The following is a 24,947-nucleotide window of genomic DNA, read 5'->3' as shown; positions in this document are numbered from 1 at the left end:
CAGGCCTCCGGCCTGGAGGACTCAGGAGGGCTCAGGTCCTGGAGAGAAATGGGATCGCCAAGGAGGGCAGTTGGAGTAGGTCTGAAAGGCTTCGAATGCAGGTCCAGGGACTTGCACTCAGCTCTGCCACCCCAGCGGGACCCGAACATCTAAATTCTGGTCCAAGGCTTAAGGCTCAGAGCCCTGAGGTCACTCGATGGACATCTGAAGATGTTCTTGCTGCTTTGCTGGCATTCTAGAAGCCTTCTGCTCTGTTATCACAGCCACCATTTATTCACCGCTGGAATGGAAGCTCCACCAGGGCAGGGGTCATGCTTGTGTTTTCACTGATGTCGCCCGATGGCTAGAACGATGTCTGGACCACAGTAAGTGCTCAACAAATATTTACTAGCTGCTCACTATGTGCCTCGTTGCCCTCGGCCTGGGGCTTCGGACAACTCTGAACAAGTCTGAGGACAGGCTCTGTGGCGCTTATGTCTTGTGCTGGGATGGACAATACACAAGCAAACGGACCAATGAATACGATGATTTCAGCGACCGTGGCCTGGTGTGGCTTGTCTTGCTGCACTGTAGTGGCCTGTTCATTCCTGTCTCCTCCTGGCCTAGGAGAGCCGAGGGGGCAGGGCCAGGGTCTGTCTGTTCCTTGTTTCATTCCTAGCCCCTCGGGCTGGTGCCTGACAGATAGGCAGTATGAAAAAGATGTTTTTGCCAGCTGCAGTGAATGAACGAACACAGGTGACAAAGATTCCAGCCTACACACACCTGTGCCCTTCGGAGGCTGCAGAACTCATCATTATCAACCCAGGAGTAATTGCTGATAAGCAATTGCTGATAAGCCTGCTACGTGAATGTCGTTGCAGATAGAGAGGTAGCAGGGCAGTGTCTAATAACAACAGGGATAATCTTCATTAACGAGCAGATAACTATAATTAATTGCATCATATCCGGAGGCCCTCTTTGGAATTCTGGGAGGGAGTAACTAGCATTTGGCAGCTTGGGGACTGGAAGGGAGGGGCGTGCTGGGATCTGGGCTCCACCACTTCCTTCCTGGGGAGCTCTGAGCCTCAGTTCCCTCATCAGGAAAAAGGGCCTACATGGCAGGGCTGTCGCCAGTGCTGATGCTCTCAAAGCCCTCAGGTACCCAGCCCCCAGAGTCATGGTTCCTGAGGTCATTATCGGAGGCCAGGGTGCCAGGCCACCGAGGGGCTGGAGGGCTCTGAGCTGCCTACAATGGGTGGGGGCCCATCTCACGGCCAGGGTTTCCCCCGGGGCCAACCCACGACTCTCTGGCCCTTCTGGGGAACCCCTGGGCAAACCCCTGGAAGTGAGGGGGCAGAAGCGCGCGCGCGTGTGTGTGTGCACGCGCGGGACCTTTCCAAGGGAGAAACAGGGAAGTGGGAGAGTGGGGGAGAGCTGCTTGGGGGGAGAAACGGGCAAGTGGGAGGGGACACTGGGAGTGATGGAATGAGGGGTCCTTGGGTGACCCGGGGCAAGGCCTCACCCGCTGCGGGCCTCAGTTTCCCCACCTGCGTGTTGAGAGGTCGGGTCAGTGTGGCCCCAGCTCGCAGCCCCCGCCTGCGGGTGGTTGGGGAGGGTCCTCCCCCCGGTGCCCATGCCCCGGGGCGGGGGCGCAGGCGGGGCGGCACGGCGGCCGCAGCCCGGCCAGCAGGGGTTAAGCGGTGACTTCAGCCCGGAGCCGGCCGGGCGGGCGGGGACGGCGTGGCGCTGCGCGGCGGGCCGGGCCGCTGGGCGGCGGCGGCGGCGGGCGCACTCCCGGCCGGGCCGCGACCTCGCGGGGGGCGCGCGGCGTGCCATCGGCGGGGCGGGCGGCGGGGCGCGGGCTGGGCCGCCCGGCATGGGCACCCGCGGCGGCCGGGGCGGCTGAGCGCGGGGCGGCCGCGCGCCTTTGTGAGCGGCGCGGGCGACGGAGGCGCGGCCGGCGGCCGGAGCCGGTGAGTGCGGCCCGCGGGGCGCGGGGCGCGGGGCGCGGGGCGCGGGGCGGGGGCGGGGGCGGGGGTGGGGGTGGCCCGGGTCTCCCCGGGGCCGCGGGCGGCCCGGGACCAGGGTCGCTGAGTCCCTGAGAGGCCGGGGCCCCCGAGGCCGGGTCGTGCCGGCCCCTCCGCGCGGCGCTGCTTCTGCGTGGTCTTTGTGTGTCCCCGTGTCCGAGAGTGTCTCTCCAGGAGCCGGTGGCTTCTCCGTGCGGCCCTGGGTGTGTCAGCGAGTGGGTATCTCTGTGTCTCTGGGTGCGAGAGTCCCCGAGCCTGGGTCTTCCCCGTGTCCCTGGTGTGAGTGTCTCCCCAGGAGCTGGCGTCTTTCTCTGTCCTGTGTCCCCCGAGCCTGTGTAGTGGGGATGTGTCTCTGGGTGTGTGAGGCCCCGCAGCCTGGGTCTTCTCCCTGCGCCTGTGTCTCTCCTTGTGTCATTTGAGTGGGAATGTGTCCCCTCCCCCCCGGGGGGCGGCCGGGAGTCTCCATGTCTCTTGGGTGTCCTGTCCCTTTGCGTGACTCCCGACTGGTCTTTGTGCGTCAGCGTGTGAGTGTGTGTGTGTGAGAGAGAGACCCTGTGCCACACTTTCCTGTTGGTTCACCAGGCCTTCAGGTCCTGCTGTCACTGTGGTCCCTGGTCCCCTGCACTGACCTTGGGGGTCCTGGGATTACACGAAGTCAGGGAATGCTCCTGTTGGCTCTCTTCTGGGCCAGCCTCTCTCTGCTTAACCCCCTGCCCAGGGGGCAGAACAGGGGCAGCCTCCCAGAGGAGGGGAGTGTGGGAGGAGAGGATGCCCTGGTCAGCTGGAAGGCCATGACCGCAGAGCCCGGTCAGGCCTGGACACTCCCTGAGGCAGAGAAGTGTGTCCTGGGTGGGCCCTGCTCAGGATGAAGGCCGGCCTCCTAGCCTCCAGGGAAGGGGTCTCTGAGAGGGGGTCAGGCCTGATGGAGGAGAGGCTGGGGGTAGTTCTTCCTCTGTCTCCCAGGGTAGGGTCCTGGGGCAGGGGTCAGGAATCTTCCTTTAGCCTCAGAGCCTGAGGACCCTGTATCAGGCCGAAGCAGGAAAGTGGTGGGGGGTGGACTGCACTGCTGCCCACTGCTTTCCCCAGGGATTCAACCAGGGCAGCCCCGCCCCGCCCCCCCGAAGCCCCATCTGCTCCTCCTAGGATGCTGGGGAGAGAGGACAGGTTGTGCAGGTTCATTAAAATGCTTGGCACTTCCTGCAGGCCCTGCCCGAATGGCCAGCAGCTGCAGCATCCATCCTTCCGTCCAGCCAGCACTGCGCCCCCACAGTGTAGGTGAGCCCTCGCTCCAGTTGGGGGGCTTGTTTATACCTCCCAAGGGACTGTAAACTTTTGAGAGCGGGGACCGTGTCTGTCCTTGGTCAGCAGCCTAGAGCAGCGCCTGACGCTGTGTAAGTACTCGACAACTAGTTGCTGAGCAATTGGATGTCCGGTTATGAATGGTTCCTAGACTCTGCTGTTTCAAGTTTTGACTTTGGAGGAGTCTAGGGAGAAAGCTAGTACGTTCCTTGGGGCCCAGGTCCCAGGGTAGCGTAAAGGGAAGCCTACTGTTAATGAGATAAATAGTAAATTAATGAACAGAAATGTATCTGGTAAGTGCCAGATGTTGGGCTGGCTGCTTCACATATGTGATTTCTTAAACAGTGGGAAGGAGCAGAGTGGAAAGAATATAATCTTAGATAAGCTTTGAAAAGATAGAGTCGGTGATGTATAAATGTGCGATAATAGTAACTTAGACTTCTGTTGCTCTTTCTTGTCCACTATCTCTTTGTTTCTACAACAGCCCTGATAATTACTCAGGGAAGATGGGTTCATACTCATTTTACGGATGAGGAAAATGAACCACAGCTTTTAAGTGTGACTGCCTAAGGACACAGCTAGCCAGTCAAGGACTCGAGCCTTGGTCTCCCTGACCGCCTGGTCCTTGCTTGGTTCTTTTTTTTTTGAGGAAGATGAGCCCTGAGCTAACTACTGCCAATCCTCCTCTTTTTTGCTGAGGAAGACTGGCCCTGAGCTAACATCCATGCCCATCTTCCTCTACTTTATATGTGGGACGCCTACCACAGCATGGCTTTTGCCAAGTGGTGCCATGTCCGCACCCAGGATCCGAGCTGGTGAACCCTGGGCCTCTGAGAAGCGGAACGTGCAAACTTAACCGCTGCGCCACCGGGCCGGCCCCTGGGCGCTTGCTTTCTTCTGCAAGCTTGTCTTCAGGGACTTGTTGGTATTCTCATCGCCCATCTCGTCTCCACAGTGGCGAGTGAGCCATTCTCCTTGCCCTCGAGGGGTGTGCAGGTGTCCAGGAAGGAGAATCAGACCCATGGACAACTGAGTGGGCCCAAGTTCTCTTTCCACCCGACTGTGCTGTCTCTGCCCCAGCTCAGCTCCTTCCTGGCCAGGCAGCCCTGGAGAGCTCCTTGGTCTCTCTTTGCCTCCGGGGAGGGCATCAGAGCCACCTTCCTTTGGGGTCCTGGTCTGATCGAGCTCCCAGGAGTGACCGACCTTGCCGAAGCTGTGCCGGGCCTGGCCGGGCTTTGCTGGAGCCAGTTTGTGCCAGAGCATGAGTGCCGATTGCTAAATTTTAGGGATTTTTGTGAGCTGGCCATTAAACACAGCCATTGTAAAAAAACTCTAAATAAATAAATTTACAGTTAAATACATTATACTAAAAACAAGGGTGATAAAACTCAAAATACAGTGCTTCCCACTTATTTCACTATTACCGACGTGTTTGTGGGTTTTGTGTCTTTCGTGTGTGTATATACATGTAATGGACATCCTGGCACGCTGCTGCGTTTCTCTTCCCAGCTCTGTGTTCAGTGATGTCACCTCGGTAGCTTGAAGTTGGCCATAATGAGAGTATTTACACCACAGAAACTGGGAAACACTGCAAATCAGGGTTTTCTTTTTCCCCCTGAAGAGCCAGTTGTTAAACATTTACCAGCACATGGTTGGGGATCCAGCAGTGGGCAACTCGGGCACAGCCCCTCCCTGGAGCTTGTGTTCTGGTGTGACACCCCTCTCTGGCTGGTTTAGGGTCCTCACTGGGGCAGAGCGAGAGGGGCAGGGGTGGGGCTGGGCCTGCTGTGGTGGTAGGTGTTGTAAATTGCCCTGAATTTATAACAATTTATAGTGTCACTCAATTTATAGTGACAGTGGAGCTGTGACTCCAGAAGCTGAGTTCTGTTACCACGCACCAAGAAGAGGGGAAATGGGATGACAGTCGGGTTCAGTTCACTGAGAGCCTGCTGGCCATTGGTTGAATAACCACACTCAAGGGGTTTCAGGCATGGTGGTGCCAGACCAGGGTGGCAGGGGTGCCTGAGGACAGACTGTGGATAGGTCAGATGGCAGGGCGCTATGAAAGTATGGTGTCCCGGACACTGGCGGCTAGACTGGTCCAGGGGTGGCTTAGGCGATGGTGGGCATGACCCGTCCGTCTGGATTCAGGGGCAGCCTACGAGAGTAGAGCCAGACGGTGGAATGGGCAGGCCGTGGTAGTTCCTGTGCAGCCCCGAGCTCTGGTTGGGAAATGGACCTGTGTGCAGTCATGTCCAGTGGAGGTGTGTGCGGAGTATAGCAGGAGCATGGGGCAGGGAGAGGGGAAGGGTCTGGCTAGAAGGAACAGCATGTGCAGAGGCTCAGAGGCGTGAGCTGTTGGGAGTTCAGTCTGGCTCCGTATCAGTGGACCAGGAGTCTGCAGGGCTCGTGGCAGAGCAGGGGAAGGGCTGCGCCCTCCTCACGTCAGGGGCACAGCATCGTCCCGGTACCAGCAGAGGAACCTGCCCAGGCTCGCCTGCCGGGGGCATCATGCTCTGTGCACCGCCATCCCCGCGCCACATCTTTAAGATTTCTTATTATCCCCCTAGCTTGTTGCTGCTGCAGCCCTGGCATCTCAAAAAAGATTTCCATTTTACTGTCAAGCCAAACAAAACAGAATTGGGAAGGGGAGTCTGCTGCTCCCCCCGGCCCCCCCCCCCAATAATACCAGAAAAGCCAAAGCTGAAAAGGTAGCTAGGGTTTAGTTTACCCAGTGTTTCCGGTCTCTCTTACTCCTGCCCTTCATTTAGGCAGATAATTGAGAGCTGATTTGTTTAGAGACAGCTCACGTTTACCTTATGCCCATACGTGCCAGGCATTTGTCAGTTCCTCTAATTTCTGTACCCATCCTGCAGGTAGGAGCTGTTCTCCACCCCCCCCCGACAGATGCGGAAACTGAGTCACAGGTTGAGGCCACACGTTTGTAAGTGGCAGGATTCGAACCCGGTGGGCCCTGAGATCTTTCCCAGTCCTGTTTCCCCTTTCCTTTTGAGGAGGGGAGGGAGGGAAGATTCAGCACAGGTGGTTTTCACCCTCAAGGCTGGTTCCTCGCCCTGTGGCTTAGGGGCAAGGCTTCAAATAGAACCCAGCGTCCAGATGGGCCCCTTGGCCTGGGTCAGAAAGAGCTAATAATAATGGCTCGTATTTACAGAGCACAGGCACCTTGCTCCTGGGGGCTTGCTCAGTCAGTCGCCTGAGAGGTGGGCTGTGTCATCCCCGTTTTGCCCCATGAGGCAGAGCCCCACGTCAGTTATCTTGCTTGCCCAGCCTCGAGGGGTGGCTGCAGCACGGGTTAACCTGTCCTGTCTGCCCCACAGCCCAGCTGTCACCCTCCGCACCCTAGAGCAGTGCCTGTCCTTCCAGGGCCTGGCCCCACTGCGCCTTCGATGGCCCCTGGCAGCAGGACCCCCATGCTGTGGGAAATAGGAAGACACTTGACCACTTGGCCAGAAGCACAGGGCGGGCCCAGCTCTTGGTCAGAGTTTGGAGCTGAGCCCCCTGCCGAGGGCCTCATCTTCCCACCAACCTGTCTGTCGAAAGGGTGGTCTTGGCCCATGCCCCCCTACCTTCTTTGCAGGTCCAGGGCAGTGCAGGTGGTCTGGGGTGGGTCCTGCCTGTGATGGCACCCAGGGCCCTGGGCGAGGTGGCATGTCTGGGTCTGGACCCCTCCTTCTTGAGAGCTGGCCTCCCTGCAGAAACCCTCTCCCCGAGACTGCCTGATTGGTATTCTCCCTGAATTCCGGCCAACCAGCCCCCGCGACTCCCCTCGCTGCACTGTTTGAAGTGGGTGGACTTGGAGCAGAGCTTTAAAGATGCGGGCTTTTTATTCAATTTCCCTAGAAAAACAATGGTTTAAATTAAATAGAGGAGTAACAGTCACTGGAAATTGAAGAAAAATATTCCTGAACCCAGACATTACCCAGAACCTTTAAATTTCTTTCGAAGTAAGGGTTTGTTTGACTTTAAATTATGCAAGTGTTGCATGACCATTGACAAAAACTTGGAAAATACAGACAGAAGAAAATTAACATCACCCTTTATCCCGCCACCCAAAGACAACCTCCCAGTGTTGTGGGGTGTCTCATTCATTTGTTGGGGGGTTGGTTTGCTCGTTTGGCGAGTATCTATTTAGGGCCAACAGAGGGCCAGGCCTGTGCTGGGCTGGGGGGTGGATGGTACCCTGCTCCCTGTGGCCCCTCTTTCTGTGCTGGGCCTTGGGCGGCTCACCTGCCCACTGTATCTCAGTTTCCTCGTCTGTCAAATGGGGTTGATACTAGCGACTGTGTCACAGGACATGAGGGCTTAATGAGAAAGTCCAATCAGGCTGCTGGGGACCGGGCCTGGCCCACGTAAGAGCTTAGCAGTGTTGGCTGTTACCATGGGGCGCACCCTTGCTGTTATAGATCTTATGTGACAGCAGAGGAGACAAACAAATCAAACAAATTAGTAAAGTAACTGTGTTCAAGCAATACTTCCTGAGAAGGAGACAACCTAATGTGGTGTGAGGGGTGTACCTGGGGGGGCCGGGTTGGGGGTGGCGGGAGGGTACGTGGGGGGTAGTGGTGCAGAATTTGTTAGCTGGAGGGGTCGGGGCCTCTCTGAAGAGAGACATTTAAGCTGAGACCTGAATGACAAGGAGGAGCCCTCTTCCCCCCAGGCAGGGAGTCAGCACATGCAAAGGCCCTGAGGCTGGAATGATCTTGGCCTGTTTGAACAGCCGAAAGCCTCGAGCCTGCAGCGGGAAGCGGGGAGAGAGCAGTGTGAGAGGAGGCTCTGCAGGGCAGGCAGATCCGGGCAGGCCATTGGGGTGGTTAATGGAGATGCAACGGGAAGCCACTGAAGATTTGTTTTCTTTTTAATTTCACATAAATACCTTTATTAATGAAATGCATTTCCAAGATTTCAGCTGTTAATAACTCTGTTGGGAAGTTTCCCCTTTCCCAGATGATTTATTCTGGAACTGACTGAGCGCCTGGTCTGTGGAAGCCCTTGGGGTAGGTGCTGTGGGGTGAGGGACGGACACAGGGTAGGTCAGATGGGGCCTTGCCCGCAGGGAACCCATGCTGCCTGCCTCCGTCTCACTGATGCCCCCCAACCCTGGCGCCTTGTGGGCTCTGACTGGGCAAGGATCCTCAGGGGAGAACGGGCTGCAGGGCCCAGAGGAGGGGATGGCAGGTCGGGGGCAGGGTTCGGGTTTGAGTTGTGGCCGTGGGGTTGGACAGAAGGGGTTGGTTTCGGGTTATACGTCAGAGAGAGGATTGGCTGGAATTGCTGGTAGATCGTTCACAGCGGGTGAGGGGAAAAGAGGACTCAAGTGTGACTTCCAGAATCTTCTTTTGACTATCGGGCTGGGGGGGTGGTGTCATGAAGCGAGATGGTTAGGAGTGGGCGGGAGCGTGGTTTTTGGCAAATCCAGGAGTCCAGTCTGGGACTGGGTCACGTTGAGAGGCTGCTTCGAAGTCCAGGGGAGGGATGGGGGCCCCTGTGCTGAGATTCAAACTGGGGTGTCATTGCATAAAGATGGGGCAGGGGGACCTCCCAAGGTCAGGTGAAGGGCAGGAGCCAGGAGAGGAGCCCGAGCAGGGGCAACCAGGATGCTGGGAGGAGGAGGGAGCGTGGGGTGTCAGGGAACTGATGTGGGAGACCGTTTCAGACAGGAGCTAGTGGTCAGCAGGGTGGCAGGCCGTTCAGAGTCCGACTAAGATGAGACAGAAAAGTGGCCACTGGTTTTGGCGACACAGAGCCGGTCTGGGCCTTTGGTAAGAGCCGTTTTGGAGGTGTGATGGGGCTGGAGGCCGAGGTGGGAGTGGGCTGGGGGGGGGAAGTGAGCTAGGAGACAGCGTCTGAGATGCTGGACAAGTGAAAAGGAGCCAGGACAAGATGTCTCGGTTGGAGGGGATGTCGGGGACCCAGGAGAATGGTTTGTGCTGGTGGCCAGGACTGTTCCTGGAGAGGGAACGAGACACATGGGGCAGCCACAGGCCCGCACCTTTAGGTAATTGAGTGAGAGTGGTACCCAGCTTGATGGTGTGGGCGTGGCAGGGTGAGGGGTTGACCGTGATGGGAGCAGGGATGCTTCTTAGGAAATGGGGGAGGATGGGGTAGATTTGGATTATATGTGATGGGACGTTGGGGACCGTCCCATCTGATAGCCTCGTGTTTCTCAATGAAACCTTGACCAGGGGATAGTGGGGTACATTCCCACGAAGACCGCCCACCCCGGGAGAGGCCATTCTGCAGCCACTAAGAGAACGGGCAGAGATGGCTGTGTCCCCGGGGCGGTGAAAGCAGGTGCTCCTTAGCACCTTCGTATAGAGGAGGGAACGGGATCAGAGAGGTCAGTGGTTTGTCTGCAATGGCACAGTGGGGCCAAGCTCTCGTGTCTCGACTCCGAGGGGCCCATGTTCTCCGGCGCTGGGCTGCTGGGGCGTGGGCCGGGCACTGACCAGCACTCTGGGAGAATTAGCGCACTGAGTCCCCACGATCAGTGAGGTGCAGGTGCTGTTACTACCCTCGCTTTACCCAGGGGAGGGAGGCCCCGGGAGGTGACGTGCCACCCAGCAGGCACGCACCAGCTACGAGAGGACATCAGGGAGACCTTTAGAGGCTGTTCCAGCCTCTTGGATTCCTAGGTCATTCTGCGAACCCTGCTGTTTCTTAGTGCTTCCCAATCTCTACTCTTCTCTCTTTTCTAAAGAGGTTCCCAAGACTCAGAGAAGTCAAGCAACTTACCTGAGGTCACACAGCTTAACAGGGTAATCCAGGCTCAGTCTGGTCCCTTGAGTGAAATATCCTGAGTCTCCAGGGTACAAGCAGGTGGTGGTGAGTAACCCAGGGAGGGGCTCAAGGGAGGCTCCAGTTGGATGTCGCCATCTGCAGGTCCCCTGTGCCTTTCAATGTTACCCTTTTGCAGGCTCAGAGAACGGGTGGGGCCTCCAGGCGGGAGGAGCCTGGCTGCTGGAGGCTGGGACACAGCCCTACCAGAGACAGAGCCCCATGGGCGTGTCTGCAGCTAGGTCACTGGTGGCCAGTGAGGGAGGCGGTCCCCGCTGGGAGGGCAGCTGTGTTTTCCAGGTGCCAGGCGGAGGCCTCGTTCTCGGGGCGGGGGGGGGGGGGGGGGGGGGGGGGCAGGAGCAATGGGGAGTGGCTCCCAGAGCCCTTCCCCTGCAGCCCTGCTGCTTTGGGCAGGTGTCTTGCCTCTCTGGGGTCCTGGTTACGTCATCTCTGAAGTAGGGACAATTTAAATGTGATCACGAAGGATTGAAAACATAACCGGTGTTTGCTGAGGGCCCAGGGTGTGCCGGGCACCACGTGTTATCTCCTTTCAGTTTTCTGTGGCAATCTTGTGAGGTGTGTATGGTTATTATCTTCATTTTATGAAGGAGGCAGCGGAGGAACAGAGAGGGTAAATAATTTGCCCAAAGTCACACAGCTAGTAAATGGCAGAACTTGAACTCCAATCCATGTGACTCTGGAGCCCTCTCTTGAAACCCCTCTGGTCCCTGTTAAACTTTGTTCAGCCGAGCCCTTCCTTGGCAGATCTCCTGAGAGAATCTTATGGGGCTCCAGCATTCTGCCTGCTCCACTTTGGGACACCCCATCTGGTCCAACCCCTTAAGTTTTATCAGGAAGCCTTGGAGCTCCAGTGGGCCTAAGCCCCTTGCTCATCATCCCACAGCCACTTGGGGCCAGAATCCCAGCGTCTCAGACCTTCTGCTCTTTTCACTGCCCCAGGGCCTCAGGGAGAGCAGCGGACTGGGAGCCCAGCACCTGGGTTCGAATCCCACCTCCTCCTCGGACAACCAGGAGAGCTTGGCGACATTTCGTCCTGTCCCTGATTTCACCCTCAGCCTCAGTTTCCTCTTCTGCAAAATGGGCAGCCTGAGGGGCCGGCCCGGTGGTGCAGCGGTTAAGTGCTCACGTTCCGCTTTGGCGGCCTGGGGTTCGCCGCTTTGGATCCTGGGTACAAACATGGCACCGCTTGGCAAGCCATGCTGTGGCAGGTGTCCCACATATAAAGTGGAGGAAGGTGGGCACGGATGTTAGCTCAGGGCCAGTCTTCCTCAGCAAAAAGAGGAGGATTGGCAGCGGATGTTAGCTCAGGGCTGATCTTCCTCAAAAAAAAAAAAGGGCAGGCTGAGAACCTGGGGTCTCAGTTCTGATCATCCGTGAGTGTAAGATTTCAATTTCCCAGGGGTCCGCAAGAGTCAGATTCTTGCCACTGGTTCCTACTTCCTGTCCTCTGTTGCCCGGGGGACCAGGGGAGGTTGAACTGAGAAAACCGTTTGGAGGACGCTGGTTAGGCAGCAGATCGTGATACCAGCGTCGGTTCAGTGCCGCTGCGTGCCGGGCCCACGCTGGCTGCTTTGCCTGTCACGTAGTGGCATGCTCATCCGGGAGGTGAGTGTCGTTAGCTCCGTGTCGACGGGAGAACTGAGGTGCAGAGAGGGCGGCGAAGTCTCCCGAGGGTCCCGTAGAGACTTACCTTTTTGTGAGAGCCCAACTGGAAAGCCCAGAGGTGATGCCAGGCGTGTGCGTGCGGGGCGCTCCCCCGATCACGTCCCATCGCTCGGGGCTCCCGGCCAGACCGGCCCTGGGGCTCCAGACGGGGAAATTCACCCCATCCATCCACCCTTGAGAAATGGCGACGAGGGGCCCGTGTGGAAATGCAGGATGGGTGGGTCGCGGTGAGGACGGTGAAGGGACGATGGCAGAAGAGCAAAAGCAGCGCTAGTCCATCGCTGGCCAGGGCTCAGCCCGGCCGGCAGCCCAGCCCCGGAGCGCAGGCCTCCGCCGTTCCCAGAGAAGGGGACTTGGGGGCAGGGAGAGGTGGCTGTCAGGGAGGGAAGAGGAGCTGAGGGGAGGCTGATGGGGTCGGAGACTCATTTAGAGCTGGGAGGGCCTTCTGGGATCATGTCATCCACGCGCCTAGTTTTCTGCATGGGCCATCGTCCTGTCCTCTGGAGCGGGGCTGTGACTTGCCCCAGGTCATGCAGCCAGTGGCAGCAGAGCCGGGAACAGAAGAGGGTTCCGGAAGCTGGGTCCTCGGCCTCACCTCCTGGCCGCTCTCCTGGGCGTGACTTCCTGCCCAGGCCCTGCCGCTGCCCACCCTCTCCCTCCCATCAGAAGAACAAGAATGCCAACCATAATAATAAACGCGAGGAATCATCTCACAGAAGACTAAGCACGTTGGTCACCAGCGTGGACTCTGGGGGCATTTGTCTTGCTCTTGTCTTGCTCAGGTCCCACTGCCCCCACTTCCCAGCCTTGCGACTTTGGGCAAGGCACATGACCCCTCTTAGCCTCCAACTTTCTTCATCTGTTTCATGATTTAAGCATACGCTGAAATTGCAGGACTTTTCAGTGCCTTTAACATGCTAAGTATTGTTAATCTCTGGGAGGGAGATTTCTGCTAGTTTTTCCACAGTCTTTGACCACTGAACTTTTTTTCCCCATAAGCCCCTATTGGCATATTTCAGGACTCAAGTGTTCCCCTAAGCCTGCAGATTCACTGACGTCAGTGGTCGCTCAGGACTGTTTAAACATTTAAACTCAGACACTGTGGACCGATCGTGGAGTTTTGGGGAGACATCCCTACTGCACTCACTCTTGTGACTTTGGGCAAAACACAGCCGTCCCTGGGCCTCAGTTTCCCCATCTGTGAGAGAGGCAAGGGGTCGTGATTTGTTGGTTCCCTTCAGGGATGATGTTCAGAGGAGCGGGCACATTTGCCATCTTTTGGCCTCACACCCTGCTTTGCTGGGTTTCTTGGAGTTGTCCAAGATGTCTCATCAGGAGCACTTCTCTCTCAGAAGGCCAGGTGTGTGTGAAGGTGCCAGACACAAGCAGGTGGTGCCAGCGCCCTGGGGAACCCGCGAGCCAGTAATTCCCATCCATTCGTACGTGTCGGGGTCGCCCAGACAGCCTGCGAAGAATGCAGATTCTCGGGCCTCTCCCCAAGAGACTCTAAGTTTGTAGGTTGGCGTTGGGACCTTGAAATCTATTTTTTTTTAAAGATTTTATTTTTTTTCTTTTTCTCCCCAAAGCCCCATAGTTGTACATAGTTGTATATTCTTTGTTGTGGGTCCTTCTAGTTGGGGCATATGGGACGCTGCCTCGGCATGGTTTGAGGAGCAGTGCCATGTCCGCGCCTAGGATTCGAACCAACGAAACACTGGGCTGCCTGCAGCGGAGCGCACGAACTTAACCACTTGGCCACGGGGCCAGCCCCAAAATCTACTTTTAAAAAGACTCCCCCTCACTCAGGTGGCTCTGAAGTTGAAAGTTCAGGGGCCACACTTGGAAAAAGGCTGTTAGACTCTTTGAACTGAAAAACGTTTAGGAGAGTGATGGCCTGTGGGGGGGGGGGGCGCGGGGGGGGCTCTCTGTGCCCTGTTCTGAGATGCCTCGTGCGCAGGCACAGCTTTCAGCCCCCAGCCACTCCTCTTTCCCACAAGCTGGTGTTTCCCCAACCTGGCTGATGGCTGGAATTGCCAGGAAGCTTTTAAACAAAGTAGGAATTGTTGAGTCTCACCCTTACAGGTTCTGCAACAGCAGACCTCGGCTGGGACCCAGAAATCTCCATGTTTGAAAAGCTCCCCAAGTCTTTTGTTCATTTGTTTGTCATTCGTTCAACAAGTGTTTCGTGCGGCCCGTGATGGCCCAGGCCCAGGGGAAGGCAGGGAGGACGTGATTGTTGGGCCAGACACAGTCTCGGACGTCATGTCACCTGTGCGACACCTGGTGAAGGAGACAGACAGTGATCACTTGGGAGTGTTCGCCAGGTTGGGAAACGTGTCTAAAGGATGGTTGGGTCAGACTAAATACCTGGGGCAAAGCTGGATTCCTGGGTAGCTGAGCTCCAGTAAATTCCACATCGAAGTGAAGCCCTGAGCCCACTGACCTCTGGCCACTATTTATGGACTCCTGTCATTTGTTCATTTGCTTATTCGTTTATTATCTACCCACTCACCCACCCATCCACCCATCCACCCAGCCATCCATCTGTCCGTCTGTCCATCTGTCAATCTATCCATCCACCCATCCGTCCATCCATCTATCCATCCATCCACCTGTCCATCTGTCTGTCCATCCATCTGTCCATCCATTCATCTATCCGTCCGTCTGTCCATCCATCCATCCATCCATCTATCCGTCCGTCTGTCTGTCCATCCATCCATCCATCTGTCCGTCCGTCCATCCGTCTGTCCGTCCATCCATCCATCCGTCCATCCATCTGTTCCATCCATCCATCCATCTATCCGTCCGTTCATCCGTCCATCCACCCAGTCACCCATCATCTCCTGAATCTCTACCGTGTGCTAGGATTGCACTGATTATTAGAGAGACAGAAGTGAAAGACACTGTGCCTACCCTCAAGGAACTCACAGTCTGGTGAGGGAGTCAGAAAATGGAGCAAGTGATTCCAGTCCAGAGTGTGAGGTGCACAGAGGGGTGAGGGACCCCTTCTCCCGGTGGGCATCGTGGAAGATTTCCTGAAGTCGGCTTGTGTTAAGGCTCAAAGTGTAGGTGAGAGTGTCCCAGGAGACGCGGTGGGGCACGGCTTCCAGGCCCAGGAAGGGTCGTGCCCCTGGGAGGGCGGGCCTTGTGCTCAGGCCCTTCTACTCCGGGAGCTCAGCTCTGTCTTTGGTTTTCCATCTCTCTTCCCCCGAGAGCCTGGTCTACAGTAGGTGCTCAGCAAACATTTGTCATTGGTGAATGGGGACATGGGGGGTGGGGTGATCCGTCAGAAAGGATGGCCTTCTGGGCCATGCTGAGGAGCTTGTGGCCCTGTGGGGCCCTGGACAGGGTGCGGGGGGGGGAATGACACTGTCACCTAGGCTCCCTCGGCTGGGCAGGGAGCGTGGCAGGGGACACCGAGGGGGCCTCCCCAGGCCATGGCGTTTGTGACACCTTGGCCAGTCCATGACTTCTTCCCAACAGTGGGTCTCTCCTGCAGCTCAAGGGCGCTGCCTTCCTCGGGGGATGAGGGACATGGAGTAATGTGGGGGGGGGGGTGTGAGTAGAGGCAGTGGTGGCTAAGAGCCTTGGCCTCTGGAATCAGACTGCCTGGTTCTGCTTCTCACTTCTGCCTCTTGTCGGCTGTGTGTCCTGGGGCAGGTGTCTGAACCTCCCTGTGTTTTAGTTCCGTTTCTCAGCTCGTCAGATGGGGTAGCACCAGCCTCTGCCTCGTCCGGCTCTTGGAATGATTTAGAGTGTGGTTGTGTGTGAAGAGCGGTGCCTGGCACTCGGCAAACACCCATAAACGTTCGCTGAAATGTGGGGCTTTGGGGGCGTCCTGAGGGGTGGTTAGATGTTTGCTGGCCCGGGAGCCAGAAGACCTGGTTCGAATCCCACCTCTCTCTAATTATAGAGACCCCAGCAAGCTGACTCAAGCTTCTCCTCTGTGAAACGGGGCCTGATGCCCCAGAGGGTGTCTGGGAGGAGCGCTAGGTCTGATGGCTCGTTCTCCGTGTTGGCTTATTACTGAGGCCGGAAACTTGGGTCCCAGCAGGTAGAGACGTCGCCGTTTGCTGAGGGTGGTGTGGACAGGCTCCGGGGCCCAGCCTTCCCTTTCACATGCCCTCACTGGGTGCCGGGATCCCGTGCAAGTGGTTGTCGCATGACTGGGGCTCCGGGGCTGCAGAGCAGGGCTGCGGCCGAGGCCTGGACTTAGTCAGCAGGGGCCCTGGGGGAAGGGGCCGTGCTTGCGCAGCCAGGCTGGGTCTGGGTGCCCCGGAGAGACCCGGCTTCTAACGCCTGTCCTGGACTCAGCGCCCCTCCCCTCCCACCGCGTGTCCCTGCTTGGTTTGCATTCTCAGGGCCGAGTGACTCGGGCATGGCTGATGCCCCAGAAGATTTGAGTCACAGCAGGTAAATATTAACCCCGGAAATCCAGCTCTGAATGTAACCCTGTTTGGGCTGGCTGCCAGGGGGACTGCCAGCTTCTGAGCCTCCCACCCCCGCTGATGGCCAGGAGAAGCAGGCGCCCTCCACGGGGAGAAAGGCCCTGCTCCTCCACGCCAGGTGACCGCATTTAGTTGCCATCACTGTCCACGGTCAGGGGCTGCTGTGTCTGTTTTACAGCGGAGGAGGAAACCGAAGCACAGAGAGGGCAGGAGGCCTGCTCAGGTCTGCACAGCTAATGAGGCTGGACCTGAGGTTGGAACCAGGAGGGTCTCCCTGCACCCTGGACCCTCAGCAATCTCCTTGCTGCTGTCAGGGACACACCAGGATGCTGTGTGTGTCACAGGTGCTGAGGTTTGCTTTCTGGCTCCTCTTGGCCTGGGCCTCAGATTCCCCTATTGCAGGGTGGGGACAGGCCGGGTTGGCAGGCAGACCCAGGCCCAGGACACCGGGGTGCAGCAGGCTGCAGGCAGAGCATGGAGAGCTCTCCCAGCTCAGGATGTGTGAGGCTCCCTGGGTCCCTGGGTGGGGTCTGGGATAAGCACCTGCCCGACCCAACAAGCCTTGTCCTGAACACTGTGTACGAGGCACACGGGGGCACCCATGGCCCAGCCGCAGTCCCCGTCCTCTGCGAGCTGACACGCAAGTGGGAGTGAGAACACAGGTTCAGGCTTCAGGCCCGGGGTTCGAAGCCTTGTTAGCTGTGTGATCTTGGGCGGGTGCCCTCGCCCCGCTCGGCCCCAGGGGCTCCCCTGAATGATGGGAATGGTAACTCCTGCCTCATCTGGCCGTTGTGGGGGTGAAGGGAGCTGGTATTCCCAAAGACCCCAGGACAGAGCCGGTGCTCGGTGGGGTGACGTCCCTTCTCAGGCCCTCAGTCTTGTAAGGCTGAAAGCGATCAGCATGTCTGAAAGGTGAGTGGACGCTGCTCCCCGTGGTGCCTGCAGCCCAGGAGTTGCATGGGTGGGTCTGCAGGCAGCCGGAGACCGGGTGGGCTGGCTGTCCGCTCCACAGCGGGGCGTGTGGGGTGTGGGGCTGAGCTTGGCTGGGAAGACAAGGAACTACCCGCTTTTCCTTCATCCCCACTCTGCCCAGCCCTGTAGGCAGAGGCAGCCCCAGCACGGCCCTGGGCTGCGGTCAGACAGGCAGAAACCTGGGAGGGAGGTGACTTGTCTGATGCTGGTGGGAATTGGTGGCAGAGCCAGGCTGACCCCCAGCCCGAGGCCCACCTGACCCTGATCGTGCACCTTCAGCTGCCTCCGGGAGGTCCCTGGGGCCGTCGGGCCCCCTGGCCTCTCCAGCCTGCCCAGGAGCCAACTATGAATGGAATATTCTGGGTACATGACTCACAAGCCTGGCCCTTCCTAGCCAGGGTACTTTTTATTTTCCTTCCTTCTACTTTTCCCTAATAAGGTCTCATATGGCACTCACCTCGCCTTTCTTGGGGCCTGGAGGAGCAGTGCCTTCTGCCCTGGGAAGCCTGCTGGGGGAGCTCCTGTCAGGCAGCTTCTGGACAGCAGGTGCTCAACCGTGGGGAAGTTCCGAGGGAGGCCCAGCATGGCATCGCAGCTGCACGGACCTGGGTCTGTCGCTCGGCTGGCTGCCTCTCCAGCCGCGTCACCTTGGGCAAGTCACTTTACTTCACTCAGTTTTCTTACTTGTTTCATTCCAATCAATACTTAGTGAAACCTGTTAGATGCCAGCGATGGTGCTAGATATTGCAGGAAGAGCCGCGGATAGGCAGGCTCACGCTGGCCTCCGGGAGCCTCGAGGTTGAGTGGGAGTCAGGTGGGCCCTGGATCTCCACCTCGAAGCATCGAGGAGCTCCTGAAATAACACGGGGGGCTCCCCACACGGCTCCTGGTTTAATAGAAACTCAGAATTTGGTGAGCGTTAGTCTATCCTGGCCGGTCAGAGCAGGGCCTGGGATTTCACGTGAATTACTGTCCCTTTGGTTGCACACTTAGCGGGAAAGAGCGTAGGCTCCCTCTGGAGGGACAGCGTTGATTTTCCCGTGTACGTTGGCGATGTGAGTTAGCGTCCCTGGTCGTGAGCTGAGGGTGCCACGTGCCCACATGTTCCCCGACCTTTGTAAGGAGGAACTGTGACCCAGGTGATGTCCTGGGGTCGTCCACCACCGGCACAGAGTGGACACCCAGGATGTGTTTGCTGGACTGATAAGAGGGACAATGGCAGCCTGGGGCACATCTCAGTGGGGGTGTGACTGGCATGGGGAAGGAAGGACAGCTGGCGGGTTCCTGTGCGGGAGGCGGGAGCCGTGTTCTGAGAAGCTGCAGGGGACGAGATGAGGGCAGGTCTCAAACCTTTTAATGTGGGACAGTGACTCTGCCAGAGGAGGAGTGCGGAAATGGGAGCGTGACATGGACGGTGACTCAGGCACTTTCAGAATACCCACTCTGCGCACAGGGCTGGGCTCAGCAAGCTCCCCCAGGGAGGGGGCCCTTTTCTTTTGTCAGCTGATGTCTCCCATGCGCCTGGAATAGTATTTGGCTCGTGGGGGTGCTTCATTAATGTGCGTTGAATGAATGAATGAGTGTGTTACTTAACTGGGTCTCGGAGTGTCCTTACATCCAGTTTACAGATGAATAAACTGAGGCTTGGGGAGGTCAAGTCATACATTTTCTGGTTATGGGGCTGGGGTTTGGAGTCAGGGCTGCCCAGTTTCAAAGCTTATGCTCTGACTCACCCATTTGTTAGGATCCTTAAGGAGGAATTCTTGGGGACCAGTCCCGTGACATAGTGGTTGATTTCACGCACTCTGCTTCGGTGGCCCAGGATTCACAGGTTGGGATCCCGGGCGCAGACCTAGCACCTCTCGTCAAGCCACACTGTGGTGGCGTCCCACGTAAAATAGAGGAAGGTGGCACAGATGTTAGCTCAGCGACAATCTTCCTTAAGCAAAAAGAGGAAGATTGGCAACAGATGTTAGCCTAGGGCCAATCTTCCTCACACACATTAAAAAAAAAAGAAAAAGAAGAAGGAATTCTTGCTCTGGCTGACAGGTTGGATTTCAGCCTCTCAAAGATCCCTCTCTTCTGAGAGTGACTGATTGTGGGAAAATACAGAATGCCTGGCTCAGAAACAATGGCGGGGTCAAAGCTGCGAATCTCAGGAGGTACCCCAGCCATTAGCTGCTGCTCGGATCAGTGGGCGCCCTTTTAAGGAGCCAGGTTAGGAGAGGAATCAATGCCCCAAGCCCAGGGGGTCCCTCCAGGCTTGGTCTGACGTCATGGTCACCCTCTGCCACAGCAGGGGGAGGGCGCTGGCTCAGGCAGTGGCTGGCACGCGGCCATGCCCGCTCTGGTCGGCACAGTGAATCTCAGGCTGCCCCTGCCCGGGTGCCTTCTCCAGGGTGGGGGCTGGAGTGGTCTGGGTGAATCCCGGGTGTTCGTAGGAACCCGGGCCTGCCTCCCGTGGTTCCAGACTAGAATGTCCTCTGAGACCTAACAGCTGTGCATTCAGCTGCTCCAGGAGCCCAGGGCTGGGGCCCGGACAAAGGGGCTGCTTGTCGAGGCTCTGTTGGGGGCAGCGCAGCCAGAACCCTCCCCGGGGGCCGCTGGGATGCAGCGCTCTGCCTGCCAGTGCCCCAGTTCTTGTCCTGGTGTGCCGCCCCGAAGGGGCCCTGTGCCATCAGCTCCCCAGGAGTCGGGTCCTTGTGGTGCTGTCTGCTCATCCCGCTGTTTCCCCGGTGGCACAGGAGCTGGCTGGTGGCTGAGCTTTGAAGGAGCAAATACTGCGGGAGTTCCAGGCACAGCCCTGCAGCCCGCTGGCCTGGGTTCCAATCCTGGCTCTGCCGGCTGTTGACTGTGTGACCTTGGGCAGTTTTCTTACCCTCTCTGTGGTTTCCTAATCTGTAAAGTGGGGATGATAATCGTTCCTCTCTCAGAGGGTTGTTGTCAAGATTAAAATAATTATAGGGGTGAAGGGCTTAGAATAGCTCTGGGCACTTAGCTAGCAATTAATGAACGTTAGTTGTTACCATTGCTGATTTTGGCACTCACTCCTTGGTGGCATTGGGCAACCCGAGGAACCGTTGCCTTTTCTCTGTGCCCAGCGCCTGGGCTCTGGCTTCCACCTGCTCAGCACCATTTGTCGTGAGTGAATGTGTGCCTGGGCCAGGGTGCTGGGGAGAGGGGGCGATGGCAGCGTGCAGGCCCCTGACTCCTGTTGGAAGCCCCCTTTCTCCCTTCCTCCCTTCCTCCCTCCCTCCCTCCCTCTGTGCTGCTCACATCTTCTCGTTGCTGCGGTGTCCCAGGCCCTGCAGACATGAACTATTCGTGCTTTTGTTCACTGTTTCAAGGAGCTTTAAACGGATGGATAGGGCGGCCCCCCTCCCTGGTTAGGTTCAGGGCCCCTCCCAGGGAACCCCAGGTTTCCCTGACTGTGAGCTCTAGGGGGTCGGGGCCGGGTCTGCCTGTCTCCCCCTGGGGCAGCTCAGCGGGGCCTAGCTGCGTGCCCAGCACTCCGGAGAGGCTCCAGTAATAAATGTTGAGGGTTGAGCCCTGAGCTAGGCTAGGCTGGGGGACCCAGAGGGGAGTGGGCACAGCGCCTGGCCTCAGAGGGCGCACCATCTGGCTGTGTGTTCGTTCACTCAGGAGACAGCTGCTTGGGGCCAGGAACGGTGTGGGGGGCGTCGGGTGCTGAGGACAGGAGAGGCACAGACGTGGTCCCCGCCTCGAAGAGTTTGCAGTCTGCCTTCCCTCCCCCTCCCTCCCTCCATCTCCCCCCACCTTCTGTATCCCAGATGCTGGGCCAGGTGGTGGAGACGCACAGAGAAGTAGGTCGTGGTCTCTGCCCCCACAGTCTAGCGGGGAAATCCACAAAAACAAGTGCCCGCAGCATAATGCAGTTTCCTGAGAGCCTTGTAGCCTCGTATTTATCTGCCATGGAAACCAGTGGCCATGACTTTGGTCTTTGTGTCCTGCTGACTAATAACAGTAACACTACCCTGCATTAACGGGCCAGTATCTGCTCTCCATCCTCAGGGGACTTGACCAGATGCCCTCGGACTGGGGCTTCTCCTCGGCGCTGTTGACACTGGAGCAGGGTCATTCTCTGTTGTGAGGCCATCCTGTGCACTGTAAGACGTTTAGCAGCATCCCTGGCCTCTACCCCCTAAATGTCAGTAGCGCCCTTCCCCCACACACTTGTGACAACCAGAATGTCTCTAGACATTGCCAAATATCCCCCAGGGGGGAGGGCGACGACAAAATTGCCCCCAAGTTGAGAACCATAGCCTTAAATGGATCAGTAAAACTGTGGCTGCATAAATCAAGATGGGATGGAAATTTTGAAATCCAATACTGCCTCTCCCAAAAATAGTCAAGAAGTAAAAAGAGCCCGCAATGTCCTGTATTCCTTGGGCGCAGAAGATCTGGTTTGGCGTCAAATGCAAACGTCCGCTGGGAGGAGGGAGGGCCCCTGGAGGCCGGAGCAGTTGTGTGCCTTGGCCCAGGCCACACGGAGGCAGAGTCCCTGCAGAATTAACCGGATTATCGCTGGGTCTCCGTGTCCCCTCGCCCTGTGTGGGTACGATGGAGGGCAGGTCATCCAATGACCACAGGGAGTACACAGGACCAGCATCAGTCCTGGGAGAGTCGAATCAGAATGTTGGACCGTCTGCCTGAATCTCAGTGAAGCCCTGGAATTCTCTCTCGCCTCATAGCACTCATCCTGGTTTATGGCGATGGGTGGATTTGTGTAATTGTTTGGTAGCTGCCTCCCTGCGGGATTCTGGCCTTGGGGAGCACAGGAACCAACACTGTCTTGCTCCTCAGCGAGTCCACAGAACCTTGCCTGGTGCCTGGTGTGCAGTAGTGCTCAGCAAATATTTGTCGAATGATTAAGGGGGGTTGTTGGATCGCAGAGGGATCCAGAGAGACAAAGACCGGCTTTTCGGCGCTCCCCTGGAAGGCTCTTGAGCTTAACGGTTCCCAGAGTGAGGGAGTGGGGCTGGAGACCTCAGTTCTAACACAGCTGGTACCCATGTGGGAGATGTGACCTCGGTCGCTCACTCCCCGGCTTGCACCCTAACGTGGAAGGAGATGGTGTCCCCGTCCTCTGACCAAGACCCTGGCCGCAGGACACACCTTGTGTGAGCCCGGCAAAGGCTCAGTCTTGGCAGGGGCGCACAGGAGCGTGCGTGCATGCATCCGTCCTCCGTCTAGCCTTGAGCACCTGTTGGGTGTGCTGGTTGCCAGCAGGGCAGAAAGTCCTGGATCCCGCCTCCCCAGGCCTGGTCTCTTTCTGCAAGTCACTTGAGGATGCTCCTGGTGCCGTGTTGGGTGACAGCCGTGGGCATGCGGGGGTCACTGTAAGTTTGCTGCCTGCAGGGCGGTTGCTGTCCCTGAGTTTAGCAGAACAGATTTGAGTGGAGCAAGGAAATGGAAGCGCCCTAATATTTGCAGCTCTCTCCGGGCTGATTCTCCGGCCAGAGTGCTTTACGTAAAGGGGTACACCTGCAGCCGGCTCCGAGGCCCCCCTCTGCTCGACTGCATGAGGTCAGAGGATGGTGACGTCTCCCAGACTCCACGCGCTGAGCCTCGGTCATTGCCATTTGGGGTCCTCCCTTTTCCTGACTGTGAACCCCCTCCCTGGAATCTTGACTTTCAAGGGGGCAGGAGGTGGGCGGAAACTTTGGGGGGCTTACACAGCTGAGTGTTAGCCACAGGGTCGGGCCAGCTGGTGGCTGTCCCTGAGCACATCCGTGGGCACCCCATGCCCTCCAGGGTGGGGGTGCTGCATGGTCACACGCTGCAGGAGAGGCTGCTCCCCTGTAACCTCTCTTTTGCTGACCCAGGAAGGCTCTGGAGGGCAGTGGTGGGGAGGGCTGTGGAGTCACTCAGCTCTATCTTCTTGTAGGCCAGGGCTGCTGTCCAGTTAGAAGGAGGTGGTCCCTCGTTCATTCATTCGACAAACATTTATTGAGCACCCACAGTATTCCAGGCTCTCAGAGAGGCACTTTATGTGGATTGTTGTCTCATTTAATCCTCATAACAGCCCTGTGCGGTGGGCATTCTTAGGGTTCTCCTGCGGAAGAGGGCATCAGGGATCAGAACGGTGAAATGACGTCTTAGTGTCACAGTGAGTAAGTGGAGAGCCAGGACCCAACCAGGTTTGATCACAGGACTCACTCTCCTTAAAGCCACACCCAGGGCATGTTGGTGGCAAAAAGGGGCACCCGAGGGCCCCCCGCAGGACTGGAGGCTGCTTCAGACCCTGGGTGCAGTGGGCCCCCCATTTTCCATCAGGCAGGCAGCCGCATCCCGGGCAGCGGGACGTAGGCAGGTGGGCTCACAGTCATGGCACCCGGTGTGGTTTCAGCACCCAGGGCAGAGGGCGTACGAGGAGGGAGCTTAGGGTCTCTTCGTAGGAGCAGCATCTGTGTGGGCGGCATCTGAGTTATCCGGTTCCTCGTGAGTCTCATTACAGGGCTGGTGGGCACCAGTTAGGTTCTCGTTAAAGTTGCTAATGAAAGAGGACCCGTGTTTGGGATGGGTTCCCTGTGCTGGTCATGGTCCTGGATGTCGCCCCACCCCAGGACAGCAAGATTCAGGACAATCCATTGCAGGGTTGAAACCACCTGTCCACTCTCCCCGCCCCCAGCCATGCCAGCCCAGGCTCCCCTGCTCCCTCCTGCAGCCCCAGGCAGTGTCTTCTCAGAGGCTGAAGTTAATGTGAGGGGATGGGATGGATGCATTGGCCCATGGAGGGAGAGGCAGCCAGCTCCGGGAAGCTCCAGGAGAAAGGCGTGGACAGACCTTGGGCCTGGTCCTGGATCTGCTTCTGATGAGCTTCTCGACCGTGGAGAAATCTCTCTGCTTACCTCTCTGAGCCCGTGTCCTCCTCTGGAAAGTGGGGCTGCTCCCGCCTCGCCATGGGATGGGCCTTGCAGGTGTGGTGGGACCTCACATGGCCACATCTCCCTTACAGGTGCGGAGGACAGAGGCGGCTGGAATGACGCCCGCATCTGGGGAGGGCAGCACGTTGTTAAGGGGAAACAGTTTGAATCTAAGTGCTGGCCGCTGTGAGAGGTCAGCCAGAGCTTTCCTGGACCATGTGGCTGAGGCTGCTGGGTCCCCTGCAGCTCTGTGCGGGGCTTGGGTTTCAGGAGACCTCGAGGCTGCCTGTCTGGCTCCCCCTGCCGTGGTCGGGTGGGCTGAGCTATCTTTAGCTCTGAGTTTTGTGAAGGTGATTTCTTCCTGCCCAGAGCTCTCTGTGGGACGAATTGCACGGCCCCCTCCCCGAGAGAGGCAGAGCCTGGGCCTGGAGAAAGAGATGGAGCCAGCCTGGGCCCTAGTGGGCTTTAAAAGGGAGGCCCCTTCACTCTTGGTGGCCAGCCAGCCTGGGGCACCCGCCCCTGGCCTTGCCCCGTGGCCACAGCTGGAAGCCGTCTGCCCCTTCTTTGGAGAGCTGGACGTGCTCCAGGCTCCGTCACCTGCCTGTGTGGCGGGGCCAGCGTGTGCACCTGCCTGCCAGAGTGGCTGCGGCTGGCAGCCCGTGGGGCTTGGGGGTTCTGTCCCCTCTTCCGGACGCATGCTTCTGACTCATCAGAGCAAGAATGTGAACTTTTTGGGAGCAAGTTTTTAAAAATAGTCCAAGTCCCTCCTCCTGCCCTGCCCCACCCCCTTCTTCTGATCCCAACCTGGCGATGGCCCCAGACCGCTTCCCACACTGGTTCTGGGGAGCCGCCTC

At 57.9% G+C, this 24,947-nt stretch overlaps 1 protein-coding gene across 12 annotated transcripts in view; it reads left to right on the top strand.

Annotated features, from left to right (window-relative positions):
* Window positions 1-24,947, top strand: part of ARHGEF10L (Rho guanine nucleotide exchange factor 10 like) — a 155,058-nt gene that overhangs the window by 14,491 nt on the left and 115,620 nt on the right. For 8 of the 12 annotated variants that reach the window (XM_070510927.1, XM_070510926.1, XM_070510925.1 and 5 more), the window contains exon 1: window positions 1,801-1,952. The exons of 3 other annotated variants lie outside the window; for them this stretch is intronic. The gene's annotated coding sequence lies outside the window, so the exon portion shown is untranslated. Of the gene's footprint in view, window positions 1-1,096; window positions 1,138-1,800; window positions 1,953-24,947 lie in introns of those variants that run through there. One more of the 12 variants, XM_044769813.2, reaches the window with a different exon arrangement.

The sequence above is a fragment of the Equus asinus genome, chromosome 5 (genome assembly GCF_041296235.1).
Source record: "Equus asinus isolate D_3611 breed Donkey chromosome 5, EquAss-T2T_v2, whole genome shotgun sequence".
In the NCBI taxonomy this organism is placed as follows: Eukaryota; Metazoa; Chordata; class Mammalia; order Perissodactyla; family Equidae; genus Equus; species Equus asinus.
This window is presented reverse-complemented; position numbering and strand designations above follow the sequence as displayed.